Source organism: Anomalospiza imberbis, chromosome 6, assembly GCF_031753505.1.
Source record: "Anomalospiza imberbis isolate Cuckoo-Finch-1a 21T00152 chromosome 6, ASM3175350v1, whole genome shotgun sequence".
Classification (NCBI taxonomy): Eukaryota; Metazoa; Chordata; class Aves; order Passeriformes; family Viduidae; genus Anomalospiza; species Anomalospiza imberbis.
The window spans coordinates 42000391-42020983 of NC_089686.1; the positions used below are offsets into that span (position 1 = coordinate 42000391).

General features: G+C 36.3%; 1 protein-coding gene across 3 annotated transcripts in view; it reads left to right on the forward strand.

Annotated features, from left to right (window-relative positions):
• Positions 1 to 20593, forward strand: part of LRRC4C (leucine rich repeat containing 4C) — a 486647-nt gene that overhangs the window by 187664 nt on the left and 278390 nt on the right. For all 3 annotated transcript variants that reach the window (XM_068193738.1, XM_068193739.1, XM_068193735.1), the window contains exon 2: positions 13423 to 13512. The gene's annotated coding sequence lies outside the window, so the exon portion shown is untranslated. The remainder of the gene's footprint in view (positions 1 to 13422; positions 13513 to 20593) is intronic.

The following is a 20593-nucleotide window of genomic DNA, read 5'->3' on the forward strand; positions in this document are numbered from 1 at the left end:
TCAAAGTCATTGAAGTTCCTAATTCCCTTGGGTACTAAAAAAAAAAAATCTTCCTAGTGTTCTCTAACTTTTGAGGACAGAGAATTACTGTGCATGGCGAATACGTACTAGAGCCAAGAATAAAGTATTTTGAAGTATCACACTAGCATTTTAATCATTGTACATTGTGATTTACCACAGTATTTCACTTTTAAACAGTGTCTGTAATTAAAAATCCAGTCTTTGAACAGAATTTACTCATTATTTTCCTGTATTGATATTTAATTGCTAATAGTATATTTTTGGATACTGTTTGTATTCCATTTTCAGTAGGCTGACATTGTGATATCTGCCTCAAATCTACACATTAACTGTCTACCCTCATTTAAGGAAATTTGCTGTGCTTGACAGTCTCTGCTAGAGTTTATTTCCTTCCTCCATACATGTGGTATGACTTGGGGTAATATAACCATGGTTGTGCTAGTGAAACAACTCAGCCTGTCTTAAAGCTGCACTGAAAAATGGCTAATAAAGGATTTTTTTTTTTTTTTTTTTTTTTTTTTTTTTTTGTTGAGCTGCACGGTTGTAGTTACCTAGAATGCAGGAAAGATGCAGAGTAGATCTGATGAGCTGCTTATATCAAGTGAGTGAAAATGCAGTTCAGTGACACAACTTTATTTTTTAAATAAATGTACCTCTTTGCTGAAAAATAACTGTTTCTGTGTTCCACAGATACAGAATATACAGGGTGCTGTTTGATTCTTTCTTCAACTGCTTTTTCTCCGCTGCTCAGAATCTGTCATACATTTTGAGTAGCTTCTGCTCTGTAATTTCATGAGCAATTTTTGCTTAACCTCTAAGGTTAAAAAAAAAAAACTACATGTTAATTACAGGAAAATAAGAAGAAACTTTTCCTCTGGATATTTATTACCTTGAATTGTATAGTGTGGACGTGTGCTGTGTAATGGAAGATAAGTGTTTAGACTGTAAAGATTAAGCATTTTGTGTACAACATGAAGGTGACATAACTCTTCAGTACATAAGAAATAAAACAAATTTCAGCATCTATTGCTCTCTTTCTTGGATTAATCTTCTTTTGCATTGTATGACAAACTCCACAGTTACTGAGTTTTTCTCTGCTTTTGTATTAAGATTTTGTTGTCAGCAGTGTTTGTCTGCTCTTCTTTGCTGACCCAAGAGCAAACTGACCCCTCAGCCAGATATTCACCTCTCTGACTCTCTGTATGCCACATATCATGCCTTCATCATTCAAGACATCTTCAAAGCATCAAAATTTACCAACATCCTGGAAACATTTCCTCTCCTGCTTCTTATATTGTGCCTCTTCCCCTCCTTTTTACTTTCAGGGAAACCCTCATTTTTACCGCTTTTAAAATCCTTTTTATTAATTCCCTTAGAGCTGTGGCATGTTCAGAAATGTTCTTTATAATATATACTGTTCCCATACCACTATGTTAACTCTGAATTATATGCATTTTGGGGGGGGGGGTTTCAAAATCTCTGGCAAAATAGTTTTGGCACGAGATAAAATGGTGTAGTCAGAGCTATTTCTGCTCCAATTAATCTTTACATTAAAAGGTGTTTCACAGAGAGCTGCAGAAGTGAAAATTCATCTTTCTGAAAATTGCCAATTTCCATCAGCATTGTAGTCTGGCTAAGAAACTGTTTCTAGGACATATAAAATTAAACTGAAGGAATATTTTTTCCTGACCTTCAAACAGGCTAGTGTTACTAGCTTCCAGTAAAACCGCAGATGATGTATTTTGTGGAAATAAATTAAAAAATGATTAATTTAGGCAGACTCAAGAACAATCTTAGCAATGTTGAGAGCTATCAGGTTGGAGGACATTGAAATTTCTCATAACTTTCATATTTATCCTAACACTGCACTGGTCAGCAGACAAGAAAATATGTTCTTAGAGACAACATTGACCAAAATAAAATCGAAGCACAGAAGTTGAATTAGTCTGTTGACCTTGTGTATCTATGTCCTAATCCTCTGTAATGAATTACCTGTTGCTGTGCTGCTCAGGCCAGCAGTGTAAGTCATCTTATGTGTGGGGTCTCTGGATACTGGAAAAGTTCAGTAAATTTGCAGGAGTAATAACCTCCCCACTGTGCCAACCAGCCCATCCATTTTTTCACATACTGTGCTGCATCCTGTAAATAATCCCTCCTAAAATGAAACATCTCCATTTGCTGCTTCTGTGCCCAGTAGTATTGACTAAAGAGAATGTGGAATATTTTTGCTCTTTGGTGTTTTGGTTTTGATTCTGCTTAAGGAGTTTATTATGATCATTTTAATTGAATCCTGGTAAATTAGGTACTCTGATATAAAGTTGCAGTTATTTTTAATATTTATCTAGCAAATTACAGATTTTTTTTTTTGTTTTGACTAATACATATTTATGCTGCCCCAAATTGATTCTTTAGAGTATTGCCTGGTCATTTATTCAGTACAGCATCCATCAGAGAGCTTTGAAAGGTGTCAGGTAAAGGTTCTTGAAACTAACATTCAGGAACAGCTGTTAATGGTGTGCCCTTTCCCAGAGATCTTAGCTGTCTGCCTTGCCCTTAAAAATTAAATATTAGATAAAACTTGAAACATGAAGTTCTCAGTCTCGTTAAATTCTTTGATACTTGCCACAAGCTTCTATTATAACTTTACAAAGGCCTACTTTTAGAAATTTATGGTCTCTCTTCATATCATGATTCTTAGTGTGAGAAAATAAACACATTCTACTGAAAGCATGGGCACATTGTTTTGCTCTTATTTGCTTCCAAAGCATGTAGTGGCTATCTTCCACAGGCTGTTGTGGAGATGGGTTTCTTCTCAGTGTTTTATGCTTTCTGTTGCTGAAATAAGTCACATGTCAGGCAGGAGGAGAAAAGGAAGTTATGCTCCTCTGATCACTGCTATGTTTAAATGCCTGCTTAATGTAGTCTTTGCTAGTTTGACTAAACATTCATCAGTTTTCTGTGTGCTTGCCTGAAGGTGCAAGTTCTATGCCTTTAGGAAGGAGCTTTTTATCATGCTTCACTGTTTTCAGGTCTGAGTATGTAGCTATAAAATTTATATTTTGTGTTTGAAGGAATAAATGAGATCCTGAGCTTTTGTGCTTTCCTTCAACTGAAGTACATTCTGTGACAAAAGTATTCTTAGCAATAAACTAACCATGAAGGTGCCCTGTGACGTACTCAGATCAGATGACTCAAGTATTGTAAAAATTTAGAAATTAAAAATACTGAAAACTTGAGGTAGTTGTTATGTAATGTATTTTTTCTGTGCGAGTCATATATTCTATCTATAATCTACAATAAGAAGTAAATATAAACTTATAAATATGGGTATAGGAAACCAACAGAATGAGATGGCAGTAAAATATATGCAAAGCTGGAATCAAACATAAATAGGGAGAATTAAGCTAAAGATTGGCCTTTCCAAACCAGAGACACAGGAGCTGATGGTTTGATCTCAATTGGGTTTGCAGCTCTGCCCCAGAAAAGTTTGTAAGAACAGGACTGACAGTGTCCTGATGGGCCAAGAGTGCAGCTGGCCTGCTTGGGACCCCACAGCAGCTGACAGCCATGCACATCTTTCTGGCCATTTTCAGTGCCTAAACCAGTCAGGTTTCATACTGGAAGAGAGACTGTGTTTGTAATGACCAGGTAGAGACAAGAGTAGAGCATTGGTCTTTTGGGTAAGCTTTTAAAAGACTAACTCTAGGGATGAGTTAGGGTATGAAAGTGTTGGGATTGACATGCTGAGTACATGTTGTACTTATCAACTGGTTTCTGCACCAGCTTTGCAGCTCTAGTGTGAGTGATGTGTTTAGAGCCTTTGTGCTGTGCCATGGTACCTGAGCTTTGAATCAGGATGCGGCTGATCAAGGTCTTCTTACTGATTATTCCTACTCAGAGAATTTGACTGAGCAAGGCTCAGGAAATTAGTTTTCTTTTGTGAGTTGCTACTGTCAGGAATACAGGTTAGTCACTGTAAAACTATTCCTAAGAATAGACAATTCATGCCCTTGCAGTGCTGGCACTGAGAATTACCAGCATACCGTAAACTTAAAGCTGTGCAGAGTTAAGAACATTTGTCTGAGTCCTTGTGCAACAATTATTAGCTTGTTAGTAGTTTCTTGACCTGACATTTGCTACTGTCATCATAACAACCATTGTTGTAAGAAAGCAATATTGAAACCTGAACTGGTTCAATGCCTGACTCCTGGGAAAACACAACTGACACTAATTTAGTGTCTCAAAATATGCTTGGAGTTCCTATTATTTTTCCTTGTGTTGCTCTAGTCTGTCCCCTTCAGGCAGTAAGAAGGAAAAGAAATAGGGTAGAGACATATATGTTGAGGAAATACAATTATTTCCTTAAAGTATTCTTAAGGTCTCTTTCATCTTCCAGATATTCAGGATAAAATGCAGTGGGTGTGGGGAAATCAGAGCTCCGTTTCACTGATTTATTTTTTCCTTTAATTTTCAGTATGTCAAATTTACTTTTCAGGGTTCCTTTCTTCACCCACCATAAGAAATTAATCAACACTAATAAGCATAGAAACTTCTGATTTAAGTGTTTCTTTAATTTTAAAGTAATTATTAAAAAATACCAGTTCATTTCTATTTTCCTGCTTTAGTGATCAGCATTTTTGAATCCTTCATTTAAGTAGTTCTTTCATTTAATCATCATCATAATCATTATAACCCTGGAATCTATATCTCATTTTCCCCTTTTAAAATATGCCTATTATAAGTATTTTTAAAGTATCTTATTTGTCTGAAAGTTTTTCTCAGCTCCTTCAAAGGACAGAAGAAAATAGAATATAAGAGAGTCATATCTTGGGTATTGATGTGAAATAGTTTTCTGGGTCTGTGTTTCTATCACTTTAAGGTCTCATCTTGAGATGAATGTTGCCTGAGATCTGAGAACCAGGAGAAAGATTCCCTCTTACTAATAACACCATATTTTTATCTCTCATCCTTACCTTCAGGTTTTCTGTGTCTGGGGAAGCTGGCCTGAAAATTCGTAATCCTAGCTGTGAGACCAGAGTTAATAAATATTTTCATAGGAATGTTTAAGCAGAAAAGAGAAAGGTGGCCAGGATTTGTTGATATCAGCAATGGAGAACAAAAACATGAAGTAATGTTTATTAAATTACTTTGACATGATATGTTACATCTTGGAAAGTATAAATGCAGAAAAGAGTTGAATATATCTGTAAGTAGATCTTGCACTAAAGGCTTATACTTCTGCACCAAGAGCAACCTGCTTCAAATAGAATGAGATTTCAAACCTGGGAAAATGTAATTTTATATACAATTCTCTATAATTTTTCATAGGTATATTCCTAAAACTACTTTAACATCTTAAGCAGATGGGGGATTGGACTATGTTATTCAGCATGAGATCACGACTCAGAAAAACAGCACAAAAAGAGAATGGCCATTATGACTTGGTAGTAGAGCAGGAGGGAAGGGTGGGAGCACTTCTAAGTGAATCTGAAAGATTTGCAAAAAGACTGTTTGATACGCAAGATTTATGGACAGAAATCAAAACAAACAGCAAGGCATCTTCCTGAAATACTGTCTGCATTCTATAAAAATAATGATATTAATTGATATTCTCCTAGTGTATTGCTAGCTAATTCCCTTCATAACCAGTAGATCTCTCCAGGGTACATACCGAAATCACTCCCCTTATTGTTTTACTAAATTCACTTCACATATCTGTCTCAAATCCCCTCTGATCTCTAGCCTTATACAACCTGAAGCTCACCTTCAGAGTCCTTTGCAATTCTTAACTTTTTGTTTCAGTGCTGAGGTCTTTTAGGTCTTACCCTCTGAAGCTTTTGTACCCATTTTGGAGGAATAGCATTAATTTTCTTCAGAGTATCTTTTGTGGATTTGTGCTGAAAAGAGTGTTGATAACACAAGGATGTTTTTGGTATTGCTGAGCAGTACTTACACAAAATCAGGACTTGCTCTTCATCCCCCACTGCCCAGCCGTGAGCAGGCTGGGGCTGCACAAGAAGCTGGGAGTGGACACAGCCAGGACAGCTGAGCACAACCATCCAAAGGGATATTACAGACCATAATGTGTCATGCTCAGCAATGAAACAGTGAGGGGGAGAAAAGAGCAGGTACTGCTCTTGCTTAGGAACTGGCTGAACACTGGTCAGCTGGTGGTGAGCAATGAGTTTAGTTATATTTTTTAAAAAAATTTGTTTTTCCTTGAGTTAATTTTTTTTAGGGGGTATAAAATGCATCTACTTTTTTTTGTCATATTAATGTATTCCAACATATGACTTTTCACAGTTTTAGCATTGCAATTCTTCTCACACAGCAGGTCGAAAAGTAAGCAGGCAGTCGTGCGTGTTCAGCTGCTTACTGGGTTTAAAAAGTGATATTCATTCAATTCTACACATAATTTCCTTCCTTTATTTCTTTCACATTCATCTCTATGCCTTCTCTCCTGCTTCTTTTAGCACTTGGAATGATCTCTAGCCTGCATTAATTTTCCTTTCTTCTGATCATCTTTCAAACTTTCCTTACAGACCCTTTTTCAGAGACTTTCAGTGTAAGGTACTCTTCAGCTGTTGTGACTTCAGTTAGCAATAAACTGATTCTTGTTTAAACTCCTAATTAAAAGGTGAGGGCAAAAGTATGGTGATAAGTGTTATATTATTGGCTTTATTTGTTTGGCTGTTGGACTGGATTAGTCAGGATTCTGCTTACATGGTCCTACAAGGTTTTATGCAGTGCTTTGTAATGAATCTGCTGATAATACAGCAGCGTAGTTTTCTGAAATTACAGAAGAATAATTAGCTCTTTTTTAATGTGATGGTCAAAATTGTGAACTGATTTTTGATTAACAAGTTGATAATTGCTTGCTAATAATATTGTTAATTTGAATTTTTTATTTAATGTTCCTAAAGTTCATCTATAGATAATTCACAAATACTTTCAAGCTCATAGCTGGCATTTCTTACATTTTGAATAATTTCAATTAGCTCCATAGTTTTATTTTTCTATTGAAAGGTTATATAACTAATCAGTGCCACTGAAAATTTTGAATTATGTGTTAAAGGGTTGGTGTCACTTAAATTCTTTATATATTTTCCATGTGATTTTCAGTTTACTTCAGTATATATTCTAATATTTGTTTTTTGATTTATTAATAGTGACTAGTTTCTTTCCTGATCTAAAACATCCTCAAAATGAAGTATAATTTGAACAATACCAATGTAAATAATAAGATTAAGGGATTATTTAAATGAGGGCAAATCAACATCTGAAAATTTATATGAAAATTTTCAGAAAGCATTTATTTTCCTATGTAATCCCTCTGCTTTGGGAAGCCACCTAGGATTCCTGTTTCAGTACAACAGTGTGCTTTTGGTTCTTTTTACTTAACTGATACAGAAATCTCTTATGCCTATTCATAAGACTATTTCTATTCTGAATAGAACATTAAGGTTTTAATTCTGTTTAAAAGCAGTGATTATAAGCAAAATTTCAATTGTAACTTAGTACAGATTTTAACTTTAGCAAATGTATGTATTCTGTTATGACAAAAATTTTCATATGTACAGGTAGGGGCATGAGTACAAATAAATCAAATGGTTGCAAATATATAATAGAACTTAATTACCATTTGCTAATTGTTTTCAACATTTTAGCCTTTTAGATATGATATTGACAAGCATCTTTCTTGACAACTGGCAGGAACTTTTGAAAATATCCTCTATTTTTCTTATCTATGTGTTTCACAGTAGTTACATGGGAACCACCACCCCATGAGGTCTGAAAAAAAATCACTGTTATTGCCTGCTATCCACTTATGATTTCTAATTTTATTGTGACTGACAGTTGATTATTATTTTATTGAAGTTCTTGCATTATGTTTCTGTTTTTTTAAATACTTTTTAAAATATACGTGAATGACATAGGGTTCCCGTGGCATTGTCTGGAGTGCTTTTAGGTTGCCTACTGTTTTGATGACGTTTGTAGTTTCATGCAAGCGTTTAGATTTTAAGCAGGCAATCCATGTTTGAACACTTGTTGGAAAAAAGCACTTTGCTACATTCACAAAATGTAAAGAAATTGCTAATAACTGGGTTACATCTTTATTAACACAATAAAGAAGGTTAAGTAACATCCTACATTTTAATTATGAGATGGTCTTAGAATTGAAATGTAACTATAGTTGCTTTCTCAGGTCTGTTTTAACTGATATGATTCCCTTTCTGCTAATTTTTGAGAGTGTAGAAATACAGCAACCACACTGACATTAGTTTACTTACATGCAGAGCTTCAGTTTCAGACCTGAAAGCTAGGAAAGCCTGCTTAAACTTATGCACTGACCTTGTTTTTTCTGAGCCATGTACCTATGCTCCATCAGTAACCTCAAGAATCTTTCACTTCCCCTTTGCTAAATTTGAAGATGAAGTAACATGGCAAAGCTCATGAGGGAGGTATGGGAAATCAAGTGAATCTTGGATATGTTAACCTGTAAATTTTGAGTGAGCCTTATCAGGATACCTTAAAAATCCATTGATTTCAAACCGCTCAGTTCTGTGGGTAACCAGGATTCACGAATACCCTGCCTGATTCTGTGGTTTTTTCCCCCTAGTAACACACAGACTGCTAGAAATGAAATAGAATTTGCCTTCTGTGTCTTCCTTTTTCCTCCAGAGATTTGGCCCTGAACTATATGGGAAATACAGGAATAAAGTTCAAAATAGAATTGTAAAGCATTTGGCTAAAACACAGGAAAGACTAGCTAATCTAATGCCTACAACATATTTATTTCTTCCCTCTTCGTGGGAGGCAACAGCACTCTTTGGGGTTCTGAAAAGATTCTTCATTTTTTCATAATGTCAATAAGTTGTGAAAATAGGCTGGTTGCAATAATGTCATGTCTGGGCAGGTCTTGGCATCGTTTAATGCATTTATTAGGATTAAGGAAAGAGGGCAGGACAGTGTACTAGGAAAGAGTAAGTCTCTCTAGTGGTGTTGCAAAAGAAAAATTGCAAAGTCTTTGTAATTTAGTTGTGAGATGTAGTGTAACTGTTAAACCCCAAAGCAGCACTGCCTGCTGTCATGAAGGTTCCTGCAGTCACAGACAGCACTTGCAATAAGTTGACTAATTTCTGACAAGCTCTGTATGACTCCTGGAAGCTCAAAGTGCTACTCAATTCACTTCCTATGAGCAGTTTTCACTGATTGTTTCTTGTTGCACAACAAACAAAGCTGTAAGGAGAGAAGCTTGTGAACTGTAGGCACTACTGTACCTTAGCGGCTCTGTATGGAAGCAGTGCCCTAGAAAGATAGTTTGAAGCTATCAGCTTTCCTTATGGATAAAGCATAAAACTACCCAAGCTCTCCTGTAGTAGTTACAGTATCTGCTGCTTAGCTTTGGAGCCATAGAAATACACTGACCAAAACCTGAACTCTTCCAGTTAATTCAGCGTAGCTGCGTAACCTCTGAAATTTCTGGTTTAGTAACACCAGTGCTAGCTTGAATTGTTTTGTACTGCACTTGTGTTGGCTCTTAGCTGTGTTCTGGATTCTCAGAGGGATTTTGATTGAAAAGTCATCCATGACATTGCTGTGTTTGCATTCTAATGTTTTTAAGGGAAAGAAAAAATTTTAAATGCAAGAGTGATGTTTCATAAGCTTCAGGCATGCTAACCCGTTTTCAGGATGAAAATTGAACCTGAAGCAAAGTCCTTAACTGGCCCTTCTGCTTACCCAACACTACTGAAATTTGGCACAATTCTGTCTTTTTTTTTCAGCAAAAAAAGCTCTGTTATTACATTTTCTCCCTATTTCACTCATTATAAACATTGTTTTAGTCCCCTCTACACTACTACCTTATGCTCCTCTGAGTTAATTTAAGGGGACTGACTAGAACTAAACACATTTTGTTGTGGGATAATTGGCTGGCCTTGTGTCAACTCTGCTGCTCTTTCTGTCATCTAGAAAACTTCATTTACCTTGCATGGTAGTGCTATGGGTTGCCTTTGTTGCAAACCACCCCCCCCCCCAAAAAAAAAAAAAAAACCAAACCAAACCAAAAAAGTATGGTAGAAAAGCTACATGGAGATGGGGTTATGTGGAGAAGAAATGTCTGTTTAAGGATAGGCTGGGTCAAAATGTGCCTTATAACTACAAAAAGAGTTATAAGAATTTATAAAGGGAAGATGATGAAAAGAAGACGAGTTATTGAGTGAATCATCATGAAAAAGGGTTAATTAAAAGCCTTTTTTTAATAATGAGTTAAAATACAGGCAAAAATAATTGAAACTGAGTTAACACAGATAAATATATGTTGTTTATTTATTGTATTGTGATATCCTGGAAGTAGTTGAGTAACTAGAAACTGTTAGTGTTGGAGAACTTGCAGGACAGACAAATTGAAAAGAGTCAGCATTGCACCTAGCTGGGGCTTTTAGAGGACTATAAAGTACATTTAACACGTTACCCTGCTGCTAAAGTGGCAAGTTAAAATAAAAAAGAAGTACAAATACAATAGAAATGTATGTATGACATGGTAATATTTCTACTTAGCTGTGGATGGGGCATTTTGTTTATATATGGGTGCTGGAGAAGTTTTGATAAACACAAAAATTGTGATAGTAGGAAACAAAAGCCAGAGAAAATACCCAAGGTTTGTAGTGTGGGTTTTTACGCTGAAGAGTGAGAGCAGTTATTTTCATTGTCACTGCAGCTGAGGCAAGAACTTGTGTTTTTTATTTTCTAGTTTTAAATATTGGGAATACAATATTAAGGATAACAGAACAATGGAAAAATACTGCCATGGATGTTCTCTGACAATAATTTCTCAAAGTAACTAGAGGGCAAGTAGGCAGAAGGCTGTCTGAACATCCTTGATTCTATTGCAGTAAATTAGTGTATGTGCTAGTTTATTAGTTGAATTCTTCTGAAGTCCTGCATTTGAAGAATATTAGTAAATAAAAGTAAGTGACACTGCTCTAGGGGTGTGGATGTTGAAAATATCTTACATCTTTTGCTGTCTTTCAACTTGCCGTGTTTAATCATTATAATTCTCTTAGCTGCAATGTTCCAAACTCAGACCCTCTGCAGTGTAGACAGCACAAATTATAACACTCTTGACTAATGTTTGTGTAAAATTTTATAATTACATCAATATTGCATCATGCTGATTAAATGTGGTTGTATATTTAGAGTATCTTACCTTAATTCCCTTTCTACTCTTACTGTTTTCCCCCTAAACTCACAGAGTTAAACTTTCAGTAGAGATTATTAAAGCATAAAGTGTTTTTGCATGAGAAGATAATTGGTTTCAGCTCTTCGTGTTTTATAGCAATAATTTTGGTCACTACTTGAGAATGGACTAAACTATTTTAGAGGACTTCATATTTTTATTTCTTCATAAAACCATTATAATCTTCCTCTTCCCTGAATTATCTTCAGTAATGTGCTGTACCAATGGCTTCTTAAATGTCAGTAAATTGATTTTTTTTCTCCCAAATTTTACATTTCTCTGGTTTAATTTCATTTTTTTCTCACTCAAATTTCTAATATTTTTACTCTAATGATCTTTTCTTCCATACTCTATATATTCACAATAAGCAGATGGTACCAGGGGCTAGATATTTCTATGTAGTCACTGCAGGCCCTAATCACACTCATACTCTTAGGTGGGAAACCTAATATTATGTGGTCCCACACATGGATGTGAAATGAAGCTTCACTACATTATCCAAGGCAGAGAGGCTGCACTGAACTGCTGCATACTTAAGTAGGAATAAGTTATCTTTTAGTTGGTCCTCTGGAGACATTTCTATGAGAGTCAAAGCAGATGAGCTGCACACGAATGAATCTTTTGAAATTTTTTCTTGTAAAAATTTTGGTGAGGGAAAGGCTACCTAAGTTTTACATGGGAAGATAATTTTACCATGTTTCATGCTTTTGTTTACTCTTTGTGAACCCATACATGACTTTTGAAGTCATCAAACCTGGCAAGGGGCTATTGGGAATAAAGGAATCATAGAATAGGTTGAGTCGGATGGGCCCTTTTAAAGGTCATCTGGTTCAACCCCTCTGTTGTGGGCAGGGACAACTTCCACTAAATCAAGTTGCTTGTAGCCAGTCAGTATTTCTTTACGGCTAGATAAATGCAGCATGTCAGAATTACTGTTTCATAAAATGCTGACAAAACTGGAAAGCTGTATCATGCTACCAGCACTCATTCCATGAGCATCTGCGTGCCATCACATATTTCTTTGTAAGAATGAGTTTTTAGATGGTGAGTGGACTTAGTACACAAAACCTAACATATTCTCTCACTGCAAATATTACCCTCAGTAATATTTTCTCTCAGTCTTGAAAGGTTAAAAATTACTAAAAGCTTCTAAGTATTTTTTTTTTCCTTATTGTTTAGTGTACTCATCTGTAGGATGGCTGAGTACTGGTTCACAGGGGTCAAAAACAGTAAGGAAAAAAACCTAATAATTTAGTTATTCAGTTAAAAATATTCAGGAATCTGAAGGAATACATTCACTTGTCAAAAATGCTTGAAATTCCTTGTTGACAGCAAGTTCCACAACACTGATGGAAATCTTATAATGTTTTGTTATTTTAGGATAAGAAACAAGACATGCTAACTACTGTTTGTTTACTAGGAGTATGAGGCAACATTTTTAAAATCAGTATAATTTCCTACTATAGGGAAAGTTATGCCCTCTTAAATTTCTATCAGAGCAGTAGAAATGAACTGTATATAGAGTATATATTCACATGTATTTATGTATAGTGTAGTCTTCATTTTCTTGCCAGCCTATTCCACTCTTAAACTGATTTTACTGAAAGAGTCTATTATTCAGCCTACCTGTTTCTTTTCTTCATGTGTTCTCATTAATACATATTGAAAAGGGATAAAGGAAGGTTCTCTGGAATATAATATGCAGGATTTTCTTCAGATCCTTTTCCCATTAATATTCAAGGAAAATCTGATATTTTTTTTACATAAGAAAAATGTTAGGGTTTTTTGGACACGAGTCCATTTTCTCTTAGACTATTTGTGAAAGGCATTTTTGGTAGAAATTGAGAGTACTTGCTTCCTGAAAATGAAACCTTTGCTCCTGGTGGTACAAAATAAAACAGAAATATTAAATTCCCTGCAGCTCAAGAGACACTAACCTATACATTAAACATACTTTGAGTATTATAAAATATTAATAGTATGCTTACCCTTACAAATAAAGATTTAATTATGCAGGTTTTTTAATGAAATTGTAGCACGTTCTTGTAAATTTCCCAGCTGTGGTAATGTATTTTTATGTATTATCACAGTTTGGCTACTAAAAAACCTGTGAATAATTTATCCTCCCTTTTATTTTTTATTTTTTTGTTTTTGTCTTTCAGAAATGAATTCCTTTATTGCAAGAAATTGTGATTATTTATTGGTTCAGAAAGAAAACAGACTGAAGTTCCCTTGGGTCTTCTGAATAACATGTAAGTGAAAGTTTCCTGTAACCCTGACTATGTCTTCAATTTAGGTAGTGATTATTTGATTTCAGCAAAGAAACCTTTGGTTAGAGATGTTTCTTAATGTATGTTTTTAATCACAGCAGCAGCTAAGGTACAGTGACAGACTGTCTGAGGCAATACCTTTCGGAAGATATTTTTATCCACTTATTTTACTTTGCACATTAATATTCATCAGGTTCTATTAATCATTTGTAAGCTTCATATAGGAAGGTTCATAGCAGCACAAGTTAAAATCCATTGTAATTGTTAAGCAAAGCTCTAAAAAAAATTTTATGGGGCCTACCTGGTCAGCCCCTAATGATCTGTCACTAGATAAATGCCTTTATTCATTAAGTTCCCCCCAAAATAGCAGTATTGTGACCTTTTCTGGTATGACCTGCAAAAACACAACTATACAGTGGGTGACAGAAGTGTAAAATCTGATTAAAATTGTCAGTTTGGAGGAGATTCTAAGTAGTATTAATGGCCTTCTCTGATTTAATGCACTAGTACAGAAAGGGAGGCTGAGAAGGCCTTTTGCTCTTTCCCAGGGCAATGTGTGCGGAGCAATGTCGCTGCTCAGTAGCAGAATGGTTTCTGGTATTGCTGGTGGAACAACAGTCTTAACTTTTCTTCTGTTGATGTTTGATTTCATTGCCATAAGCATTTCCTGCCTGATAAAGGCACAGTTGTTGAGGTTCATGTTGGATCTCTGTTATTCATTTGACTTTTGAAAGGCTAATTGATCCAGCTTTGTTCAAGGCATTGTCTTGGTCTTTTCTGTGCATAGCCAGTTGTGGGGACAATTCATGGGCTCCGCTGTTGGGAGACTGAATAGCTGTCATCCAAATAGTCATGCACTCTCATAGAAAGAGGATTTTGAGCATCCTGGTTTTCAGTGTTTTCAGTATGATTTCTGTCACTGTTTTTAGAAATGCTCCAGTCCACGAGTAAAAGAGATGTCACTGGCTGGGGTGATGTGCTGTATCTAGTGACAAGTCAGAACTTAAATGTGAGGATTGACACACAGCCAGCCAACTTGTCTTTGTTCAGGTGAACTTTCCAACAACTCTAAAAGTAAATTACTTAATATAAAATGGTATTTTTGCAAATAAATTATCAATTGAAGGAAAGAGTGGTTTGAATCTGTTCAATTGTAGGTGAAGATTCTCAAATTGGGATGTAAAAGCTATGCAATGGAAACTGTGGTGTGTCTGTGCTCTCTGCTGAAACATTGACAAGAAGAAGCTGCAAAATGGGTCCTTTGGACAAAAAAGTTGAACATGTGCTGTCAAAATTCTTGTTTTAGCTGAGCAGTTGACACAGATGTTTGTGTCTAATCCTGGAGGATTAGACTGATGGAAAATAAAATCAGTGGGCGTCCCTTTATCAACATCTAGATAGTTTTTTTGTGATTCATAAATACTTTGTGTCATCAGAGGATTTAAGATCAAGGTTTTCATTGTCAGGGAAAAAATAGATTTTTCATCATTATGTTGGGAAGATGAATACTTTTATTTGATATGGTCATTAGATTTTGTGATAGAAGCCATCAATTTGAAATAAAACATTTAATGTCTTAGTACCATTTTATTGTGCAGACTAAAAGTTAGGTTGCAGTTGGCCTAAAATGACTGTAGCTATTGCCTGTAGCTGATCAGGAAGCCTCAACTTTCTATATGTGACCCCCCATCACTTACATTTTCTGCTATTACTTCACTTTCAATTTTACAATGCCTGGTTCTTCTGTCTGCCTTTTGGAAGACTTCTAGTCCCTGTTGTTGTAAAAGGTTAGCAAAAGCTGTGCTGCACACAGTACTAGTTTATTTACACATCCCCCCTCAGTCTAGGAGCTAACAAGATAACTAAACACACGTGCTGCAGGTGTTTGATTTTCAGCACATGAAGCAATCAAAGGTATTCTGGCAGCCACAGGGTGGTGTCAGTACGGGTGAGAACTGATCTACATTTTGCAAGAGTTTTTTTTTCACATCAAAAAATACAGATTAGTGGAAACCAAAATCTGTGTCCTCAGCCTTTCATCCCAACTGGCTCCCTGATAACCTTTAGGAATAACAGTGCTTTTTCCACTAGAAGCTAATTAAACGCAGTTCTATCATGGAAGCTGTCTGCCACAAAGCCTACAAGGTGCCCTTAGCTGGGGTGTTTTGGTGCTAGTAGCTCCTAGGAACCCTGAAGGCTTGGAAGATGGGGTTGGGGCTGGAGCTCTCTGTGCTTTTAAAAGGCTTGTCTGACTCAGGGGGCTTCACTTCTGGGGTTGAATTAACTCCCAAATTCCAGATCAGCTTATGGGATTTTTGAGTAATTGACAGTACATTGAGGATCTGTGAACCTGGGGCAGCTCATGATAAGTTTCTTTTGTTTTTGTACTGCTTTAATATCTTTCATTTGCTAGAGTTCCTCTTGATTCAGTTTGTTCTGTGTTGTTAAAAAATATCATTTTTTGATAGAATAGAAATTCTGTTAGGAGTTTTATTGCTGTGTGATTTGGAGACTGGAAAAAATAATCATATGAGTAGGGCTGATAATAGTCCAGGTACATAATATTTTAAAGTAGTTTTATGTGGATATTATTCTTCAGCTGAAGACACTGTTCAGGAAAGATTGATTTAATTCTTTTCTCTAGTTAGAGACTTGGCTTCTAACTGGGAGCATTTTATACTGTGTAGTTACTTGAGGCACTGTTATTTTCAATTCAACAGGAAACGGCTCTAAGTAAGAGCGCAGAAATGAGTGACATTGTGTTAGGGGACTGTGTATCTCAAAATGCGCAGCTTCAGCTTGCATGCAAAAACATCATTTAGCTGTGATAATAGAAATTAGATTTCAATCAGTATGCTCTTTGTTATTAATCCATTTTTCTCCTTTCATCTGAAGAGGTCCTAATAACACGTTAGACAAATCATATTCTTTAAAAACTGATTTGAAATAAAAATGCTTTTGAAGCCTTGTAATTTCAGGCATGCATTTTGTAATAATAATAGGTTTCCTTGCTGCTAATATATTGACGCATGCTTGTAAATGTGCACAATGTTGCTCTTTTATTTTGGTCCAAGTTTATTGTTAGGAATTAAATAATTCTTCTTATTTAAGCAAATTTGTGAGGAAACTGTAGGAGGTACAGTAAGAACATTAAATTTGAAGACCTAATAAAGACCTTAAGTTCTAAGGACTGGTTATTAATTTGGAGGGCTGAAGGCCTGAGGTTAACTTTTTCCTTTGGGGCAGAAGTGGTGGTGTTTCAAGAAGTTATAAATCTTTGCCATTTCATCAGTTTCAATTACTGTCTGAAGGTGAGGAATTTGTAGTGTGAGCTCCCAAGCAAGCACTTCTGTGTGCATTCTGCATTGCAGAATTCTCATATTGGTTAGGTTGCTATTAGAGTCTCAACTGTACAACTTTATGCAGCTGCATTCTAGCAGACATTTTTTTTGTTATAAAGACACTTATATCAAGGCTTTTGATAGGCTACTGTGATTATCATTTTAGTTTCTAGGGCCAGCTTGAAGAACAAAAGACTTACTGTCAAAGATAATGTGAATTTACTGCTAATTTAGCAACATTTCTCAGTTTCTTCTGCTGCTTTTAGTCTAGCAAATGTTAGGTACCTGATAACACCCTTTTGAGGTGGGGGGTGAGGGGAGAAAATAAATCCCTTCTGTGAACGTGGCTGTAATGCTCTGAGCATACCACTTCCTGACACTCCCCTTTTGTCAGGGAGTGTCCCAAAAGGGAGTGGTGTGCCCAAAATCCTTGTCTTAAGGACCTTAAAGGGGCCTCTCAGTATTTTTGTCTGCTGCCTTAAAATCTTGCTGCTTCTTGTAGGGCTGATTTCACCACACACCCTTTTTCTTTTACAGAGTCTTGCTTTTCAGCATCCTTAAAGCTGTGTGAGTGAAATTGAAACTGGATGGATGAGTAGGATCCTCTGGTCCATGCTGCCACACATGAATTGACAGCCCATGGACAGCAAAACCCCACTCAGCCTGCAAAGGGTCCTCTGGATGAATGGGGCCAAGAGCTTTATATATTCCTGTCTCAAAACCCAGCAGCTTTAGGACCTCCTCACATACCAGTGTCCAGTCCCAAGAATCCCTTTCTCTGGTTAAATCATACAAAGGCCAGACTATGATGGAAAAATTAGGAAAAAGCTCCCTCCAAAGCCCTGGTAATAAGGGACACAACCAGGTACACCTTTGGGCAATGTTTTTTATCTGCTCTGGCCTCCTGTGGCCATCCTCCCCCAGGAAAGGCTTCTGCTCTGAGAGCCACTCTTGGGCTATACTGGGGCTCCAGGACAGGGGTGGGACATTGCTTCCAGCGTGCCAGTGACTGACAGTTGCACTAGAGGCTCCAAAGGGGATGGGATGTGGGGCAGAGCACCATTCCGCCTTTGCTGAACTTGATCCGCCCCCTCCCACACACCCCGCAGTTATTTTGAGCCAGCCATAATTTTTTCAGTCTTTCTCAGGCTGCTGAGGTACTGGGCTTATTAAAAATTGTTTTGAAGTGTATCAAGCATTAATGTCTGAGAGACAGTATGGCTAATATTATTGTTTGAGCTGCTTCCACACAACCAGGGCAGAAGGTGAAAGAATAAAAAGAAGGCTTTGATTAGACTACATCAAAACCACAGGCAGCTCAATCTAGTTGTCATAAACCATCATGTATATTAAATGCAGTTTTTCATGTGTTTAAATTACATTAACTTTATTTCTGTTGTTTCTATTCTTTAATTCTATCAAGTATTTGCATTTCTTAGATACTTTCATCCTCAGCAACTTAGTACAATGAGTTATTTATACCATGTATCACATGTTAAATACAACCTTATTCACAAAAATGAAAGCTCTACTGACTCATTTGTAGGTTTTCAGTGATCAGAATGCAGATCTGGCTGACAGTAAAATTACTACAAAATTGTTTTGTCACCCAAATCCCTTTGGAACAGGAATAAGATTATGTCCTGTACATCACCAGTTTATGGTCTTGCCATTTAAAATATTTCTGGTAGATTTGGTGTCATTGATACCGATCAGTTAGCTGAAGCTTTTTAAGTTATATCCTAAGTGTTGGCAAATGCCTTTTTTTTTTCCCCTGGTGTCCTTAGAGCTTTGATATATTTACATATAAACAGCTTCTGAAGATGAAAAAATTAAACATGTTATCCACTGAAATTCTCCATGACTCTCTTTTAAAATGTCAGAGCAGCGCTTCTAGATTTGGATTTGCCCAGATTGGAGTGTTCTTGGTTTTCCAGACAGGCTTGAGGGACTGCTTAGCTCTTAAACCCTTATTGTTATATGGCCCTGTGACCTTTTAGGCCAAAGAAGTAAAAGCTGTCATAGGTGATTGAAAAATAAGAAAATACTATGGTTTTGTATATATTTGTTATGGACTCCTTTTCTGCTAAACAGAGGGAAGTTTGCTTGGTGCAGACACAGGGATGCTGCTTTGCTAGAGAGTTTTCTCTTGTTTCCAGAGTTGTTACTTGGCCTGGCTGCTGCAGAGGTGCAGGGCTGCTGTCGCCCAGCTGGCAGCTTGGCCCTAGCACGGGGAGCAGATGTCCATGCACCGGGTGTCAGCTGAGAGGCTGCAGCTGGGTTTGGAAGCGAGGTGTGTGCCAAGACCAGATACGTGATGAAACGATCTTGTTTTGAGGGAAAATTTTGATATATGTCTTACAGTACTTTGAACTTGGTATAGCAAAGAGGTGTAAGAGAGTTGCACTTCTCCCCAGTTCTAAAAAGTGGTGTTTGAAATTCCCTCGTTTTGAGGTATTGATAGCAAAACCGCTGTTGGGTGCTTCTTTGTTGCTGCTGTTTTACTGGCATCCTGACAGTCCTTGTCTTTGTTGAAGTTTCATTCTGTTACAATTCTTCTGTTTGATAAATGTTTCAAACTGCTTTATTAAAAGAAAAGTCGGATACTCTAGTGATTCTTATCAAGTGTATTCCGCATTTGTTGTTAGGTGAGCAAAGGGACAGAATTCTTATGGTAAAGTTGTATCTGTGAGATACCGAGAATTTCAGCTCTTTTTTATCTCTGGAAACTGCATTGTACCTGAAGATAAATTCCAGCTCTACATATGCATTTATGTTGTGACCATAGTAAATATTGTTATTATTCTTCTCATAAAATATTAAGGTAAAAATATGGTATATAGTATTACATTTGCTGTACACAGTTGTTTTTCTAGCAGATCTGCTTCCCTCAAAGATAAGATGTCAGGCTGTGATTTACTTATATGTCTGTCCAAATAATCTAAATATCGATGTCATAGAGAAGATGTATCACTTCAGTTCTGGTATTCATTGCCAGTTTTATTAGAGAATTGTCACTTCTGCAAATGGAAATACTTCAAGCATTGGGGAAGAGTAATTAAGTTTGGGTAATGTTGTTTGGCTAAAATAAAACTAAACTAATTTCTTCACTAAATTCAATTCCAAATCTATTCAGAGTTCTGGAATATTAATTTACCAATATCCTATCCACCATACACATAGTCACTCACTTGTGCTTGCTACCTAATTCTATTTAGTTCTTTTGGAGGACAGATATTGTCCACAATCAAAAATGTCTATGTTAATTAATTCTCAGTCATTCTGGTGGTCTGTGTATGTGTATATTATATTATTTTAAGGCAACATGCCTTGCTATTTGAGAAAACAATGGTGTTAATTATGGCATGGCTATGACCACATAATTCTACCTGACACGGCCATATGCTTTCCTCACATTAACTCCCATTGTAATGAGAATAGTAGGAGAGGAAAAGAAAAGAAAGTGAAAATGGAGGTTTATCAGAAATATCAGCTACTTAATGTCATTTGAAATAGTAAAATAAATTCTTGTGAAGAAGTTTTCTTTACTAGGTGATGTAGCTAAAAATACATGGCAAATCACCAGCAGTTGCCTAATGAATATGAGTACAAAAATGAGTACGATTGATAAAGTACATAATTCTCTAGCTCATCTTCTTGCACAGAGAAAGGCAAAGGTGCATTAAAATATGAAACACCTGAAATTTCACAAGGTGATCCAC